The following is a 6,895-nucleotide window of genomic DNA, read 5'->3' on the forward strand; positions in this document are numbered from 1 at the left end:
TCCCCAACCCTCAGTAATTAAGAGATTTTGTTACCAGCGAAAAAACTTTCTTCAGTTCCATTCTGCACTAAAAATAAATTGCAGAATGTGCTTTTTTATTTTTTTTTATTAAAATATTTTACCCTTCAGTTGCCTGTTAGTGAGGACTCGGGAGCTGATTGTAAACTATTAAAACGGTCAGACCTATACTGAACACCTTTAAACTATAAACAAGTAGGCAGCTATCAGACCTACTGAACACCTTTATACTATAGACAAGTAGGCAGCTATCAGACCTACTGAAAACCTTTATACTATAAACAAGTAGGCAGCTATCAGACCTACTGAAAACATTTATACTATAAACAAGTAGGCAGCTATCAGACCTACTGAAAAAATGTATACTATAGACAAGTAGGCAGCTATCAGACCTACTGAAACCTTTATACTATAGACAAGTAGGCAGCTATCAGACCTACTGAAAAAATTTATACTATAGACAAGTAGGCAGCTATCAGACCTACTGAAACCTTTATACTATAGACAAGTAGGCAGCTATCAGACCTACTGAAAACATTTATACTATAGACAAGTAGGCAGCTATCAGACCTACTGAACACCTTTATACTATAGACAAGTAGGCAGCTATCAGACCTACTGAACACCTTTATACTATAGACAAGTAGGCAGCTATCAGACCTACTGAAAACATTTATACTATAAACAAGTAGGCAGCTATCAGACCTACTGAAAACCTTTATACTATAGACAAGTAGGCAGCTATCAGACCTACTGAAAACATTTATACTATAGACAAGTAGGCAGCTATCAGACCTACTGAAAACATTTATACTATAGACAAGTAGGCAGCTATCAGACCTACTGAAAACATTTATACTATAAACAAGTAGGCAGCTATCAGACCTACTGAAAACATTTATACTATAGACAAGTAGGCAGCTATCAGACCTACTGAACACCTTTATACTATAGACAAGTAGGCAGCTATCAGACCTACTGAAAACATTTATACTATAGACAAGTAGGCAGCTATCAGACCTACTGAACACCTTTATACTATAGACAAGTAGGCAGCTATCAGACCTACTGAAAACCTTTATACTATAGACAAGTAGGCAGCTATCAGACCTACTGAACACCTTTATACTATAGACAAGTAGGCAGCTATCAGACCTACTGAACACCTTTATACTATAGACAAGTAGGCAGCTATCAGACCTACTGAACACCTTTATACTATAGACAAGTAGGCAGCTATCAGACCTACTGAAAACATTTATACTATAGACAAGTAGGCAGCTATCAGACCTACTGAAAACATTTATACTATAGACAAGTAGGCAGCTATCAGACCTACTGAACACCTTTATACTATAGACAAGCTGGGTCTGGCCCCTCTGGCCTCACTGGGTACATGGCCCATTTATGAACCGGAGCTCAACCTTCCTGAGGTAACCATCTTCTTTTTTTTAAACCGAATGAGTTGTTAACCCTTTCACTACCACACTATAGAAGTGGTAGTGAAAGGTTAACCTTCTGTAGTGTGGTAGTGAAAGGGTTAAATCATTATTATTATACTTTCTTTAGTTTATTTGATGGTGCTTTTGTTACTTATTTTATTAACCAAAATGCTCTCAGTCACTAAATGGCTTTGTGTTTTTTCCCCCTCTGCTAAAAAAATTAAAAGAACAACAAAAGTGCTTGAATCAAATCTTTGAGGGAGTTACTTACCTTATTGTGCGACAGTGGTTTGGGAGGTAGAGCAGTTGTCTGGTAATCCGGAGGTTCCCAGTCCGATTCCCGCTCCTCCCGGGCAGTGCGTCGAAGTGTCCTTGAGCAAGACACTTAACCCCTAATTGCTCCCGATGAGCAGGTTGGCACCTTGCATGGTTGCCTCCGCCGTCGGTGTGTGAGTGAATGGGTCAAATGTGAGGAACAAATTGTAAAGCGCTTTGGATAAAAGCGCTATATAAATGCAGCCATTTACCATTTTATTTAATGTCTTTGCAAGGAAAAGCATTGATTCTCAACGTTTAACAGGCCCATTTCAGGAATTGTGATGGGAAATTCAATCCCATCATCGGGCTCATTCTCCTCTGCAGCAGCTGGAACCATTAGATGATGGAACTCACACAAGGTCAACAAGGTCAACAAGCCTAAAACATCAACATCTTATCACAACGATAAGCCAGCAATGCAGCTCTTTCTCTACCTCTTCCTCTGAGCCCGGAGGCTGTCTGATAGTCTCTATCTAGCTTGGTCCCATTTAATGGTAGCCAATAAAGCCATTGTCTTGATTTAACATATCAGTTGTGTGCAGATAATTGAGCCTTACACTGGCTGGTGTTACACCACATGTAGGCTGTACCATTATAACGAGATCAATAGGCACATTAACGCTGCCCCCTATGTGTAATGTGCTCTAACAGAAGGTGCTTATGTTGTAACGAATAAGGAACGATAGTATAGAATAGATCAGTAGGTTATTCTCTCGGGTACGTCCTTTTGCGGGATGTTGCTTTTCTGTCTCAATATGTTGATTATTAAATCAGAGTAAAAGAGCTACAACGTGATGAATGAATGAGAACTCGACGCGTTTGGAAATTCAATCACTGTGAAGGATCAGTAATGAAGCTCCTCCGCGCAGAAGAAGTCCTGCTACATCACTATCGGAATCTAATGTCACGCACACACACGCACGCACGCACGCACGCACGCACGCACGCACACACACACACACACACACACACACACACACACACACACACACACACACACAGTCACAGTGACACACACACACAGTCACAGTGACACACGGAAGCAGCTTGAAGCTTGTGAACCTCTGTCAGAACATAGCTAATTGAGGTTGCATGACTTGTATGTAGCTACTAATAAGCCTCCCTCATCAGACATAGATCTATTTTCAGACACACCCACTGCTCTCACATCACACCCTCCTCAAGGGCAAATGTGACAACTGCCACAGAAATAACAAAGCATTTTAGGATGATATGTATTTATTTCAGTCAGTTACTTACAATGCTAGCGAACTGCGATGTACATTATAAGATAAGATATTCCTTTATTGATCCCCTTGGGGAAATTCGGTATCATAGCAGCATGGGGGAGGGGGGAGGGGAGGTACATGTAGTAGAAGACATACAGGTAGGCCTACAGGTCACATAATTATAGTACAGTGGAGAAGTACAAATTAAAATAGAATAAAAAGGCAGTGTAAACAATATACAATATAATTAACTCTGGACATGTGCATATGGGCAACAGGTGCGAGATGAGGGTATGTATGCCCTCTCAGTTATTTTGCCCTACAATAAAAGTTACAATATATAATCTAAATCTAATCTAATATATAATCTAAAAAAACGAAATGCTAGAATGCTAAATGCTAAATATATGCAATATATAATCTAATAATCCAATAGTCTAAATCTAATCTAATATATAATCTAAAAATGCTAAATGCTAAAATGCTAAATGCTAAACATGCCAACAGCAGTTAGATCTGCTGCAGGAAACTACTTCATCATACCAAATAATATATTGATAGCCGAAGAGCAAAACCTCCTATCTGCATTAAAAAAAAGTGGGGAAACACCTCCTATCTGCACTTATTTTCTTTTTCTTTTTTATGATCTTTTTCCTCCTTCTTTTTTCGTTTTTCTCCCATCCCAATTTTAGTCATTATGCCAATTCCCAATCCCCTTCCTGGTCGTTGCGCACTCTACCCCCTACCGTCGGTCCGGGAGGGCGGAGACTATCACATGCTTCCTCCGACACATGTGTACCCAGCCCACCGCTTTTCACCCGGCAGCGCGGACTCTCACTGGGAGAGTGTAACGTGTGGAAGGATCACACTACCTCTCTCAGATCCTTCCCTTGCTGTGCAGGCGCCCCGACCGAACTGTAGGAGTCGCTGTTTACAACGACCAGGACCCACTCTTGCCGGGTTTCCCACCCGCTAACACAGCCAATTGTGTTAGTATGGACGGTTGGCCAACCTGGAAGCACCACAGCTGGATTCGATCCCACTGTCTCTGTGGTGGTAGACAGAGGCTTAGTCCGCTGCGCTACCCGGCTGCCCTCCTATCTGCACTTTTCCAGTCACTAATCCCTGGTCGGTATTGTTAACACATAATAGTAATATAGTCCAAAAACAGTGTATTGTATTGGTGTCCTTAAAAATTGCATTCTGCAAGAAAACGATAGGTTATGTATATGTATATGAGTACTGGCTGAGCGTCTCGCTCTTCGCCATATTGAGATATACCTCATCTCCAGTACCTACTGTACTACATGAACGAAAACAAAGCACCCTTGCACTTGACCAGGCCCCGCCCCAGTGACCTCCTATAAGTCACCAGGCGTGGTCATACTCGCCCTTCCTCGGGAAAAGTTTTCCATTAGGAAAAAAAACCCTCAAGGGACCTCAGGGCGCGCTAAGAGCGAGACGCTCAGCCAGTACTCATATAACTAGGTTATATACATAACCTATCGTTATATACTCGTACTGGCAATCGCGTCTCGCTCTTCGCCATATTGAGATATGGGGCAGAGCAGACGCGAGGCCCGACAAATGTACCCCCTGAGGACCCGCAAGCCCTACCACCAGGGGGGAGGGGAGTCCCATCCATTCATTCATTCATTCATTCATTCATTCATTCATTCATTCATTCATTCATTCATTCATTCATTCATCCTAGCGAAGAGGGGGCGGCAGTCAACTCCACCCAAGTGCGAAAAAGAGGGAACTAGAAACCCCTAAAACGCACAGCACAGGCGGGACCACGTCTGACACATCACCTCGTGGCACACACCCACACATCCCTGCTAACCCACCGAAGGGCGGGACGCAGGGGAGGTCCCAGACCTCAGAACCGCCTGGGAGACAGAACCCCCAGTCATGTCCATGAGGTAAAACCTAACGAAGGGACCCGGGGAGGACCAGGAGGCCGCAGCACAGATGTCCTCCACCAAGGCCCCCCCTAACAAGGCAGCAGAGGCCGCCACTCTACGAGTGGAGTGCCAGGGGGGGCCAGCCCAGCCAACGTGTAGCAAAGGGCAATGCCCTCGCACAACCAATGTGACAGGCGCTGTTTCGACAGTGCCTTACCAGCGCGAGAGCCACCGTAACAAACAAAGAGCTGATCGGTAGCCCTGAGGTCCCGAGTCCGGCTGAGGTAAACCCCCAAAGCCCGGACTGGACACGACAGGTGAAGGCTCGCCTCTAACTCACCAGCGTGAGGAGGTGGATGATAGGCCTGAACCACAATATCCCTGGAGCGAAAAGAGCTCCGGATATTTTTTGGCACGAAGACTGGATTACACCTCAGAGTCGCACCGCTATTGACACGAATAGACAAGCACTCAGGCCGCACCGAGAGAGCACAGAGCTCACCCACACGCTTAGCAGAGGTGATGGCCAGCAGGAATGCAGTCTTGAAGACAGCTGTTCCAAAGACGCCTGCTCAAGAGGCTCAACCGGGGCCTCGGACAACCAGCCGAGGACCAGTTGGAGGTCCCAACTCGGAGACAGAGAACGTTCCACCGGTTTAAGGCACCGAGCGCCCACCAGGAAACGCTTCACAAGAGGGTGGCTGAACAACGTAACGCCCTCAAAACCCCTCATGACAAGAGGATATAGCCGCGGCATATACCCTCACCGTCGAAGCCGACAGTCTATCCAAAATAGACTGACGGAAGGAAAAGGACAGCGTCCAGGGGGCAGGACACCGGTTCCCAGCCCCCCACCTTACACCACTCTTGGAAAATTCGCCACCTACCTGCGTAACCCGCGATAGTGGAGGGAGCATGCGCGTTCCGGATGGTGTCGACCACAGAAGGGTCCATCCTCTCCAGACTCACCCTCTCACCAGCCAAACCATCAGAGGCTGGCCCAGCACAGGGAACTGACACAGAGACCCGTGCGCTTGAGAGAGGGCCCGCGACGACCAAGGAACAGGCCACGGCGGGGCTAACAAGAGCTGGATCAGGACCGGGAACCACACAGCTGTGCCCCAGTCCGACGCGAACAGGACCAAGGTCCTGTGCTCCTGTCGTATCTGCACCAACAACTGACCTATCAGATGTATGGGGGGAAAAGAATCCCAGGCGGCCACGGCATCGGTCCCAGACCTGCCCGACTATGTCTGGACGTAATCCCCACTCGTCAGGGTGAGGACCGCTCCGCGACATCACACCTGTACCCACATTCACCCTGCCGGGGATGTGGAGAGCCCTCAGGCTGCGCAGATGGAGAACGCCCATAGCCAGCCGACCACCGCCCGGTGCAGATGGGGGGCGCGTACTCCTCCCTGTCTGTCGATATACGACGCTGACGTCGTATTGTCCGTCCTGATCAAAACACCGTTTGAGGACCGGAAGGACCGCCTTCAATACCAACACATTGAGTGTAGCGCAGACCGGGCAGCATGGTCTTGCCAGCTGCCCCCTACTGCGTTGGCCTGATGCGTCCCCAGTGAGCGAGGCGTCGGTGAAAACCGTGACGTGTGACTGCCTACTGCCCATGGGGACCCCCCTGGTGAGGGCCCCAGGCCCTCCCCAGAGGGCGAGGTCCCCCAGTACTGACACAGGAACCTTAGCCGCTTCCACTTTCCTCTCACCGGGTCTATTTCCATACTGGAAAACCACCTCCAAATCCTCCTCATGAGGTGAAGAGGAGGCCAAGAGGGACCACGGAATGAGCAGATGCCATCATACCGATGGCAGGCGCATCACGGACAGCGCCGTAACCGTCCTAGGACGACACCTCCCGAGCTTGTCAGATTCAGATTCAGATTCAGATTCAGATTCAGATTACTTTATTCGCCATTTCATACAGGTACAAAATGGAACGTGTTTTGACATTACAGTGCAT

Source organism: Notolepis coatsorum, assembly GCF_963971535.1.
Source record: "Notolepis coatsorum genome assembly, chromosome: 11".
NCBI lineage: Eukaryota > Metazoa > Chordata > Actinopteri > Aulopiformes > Paralepididae > Notolepis > Notolepis coatsorum.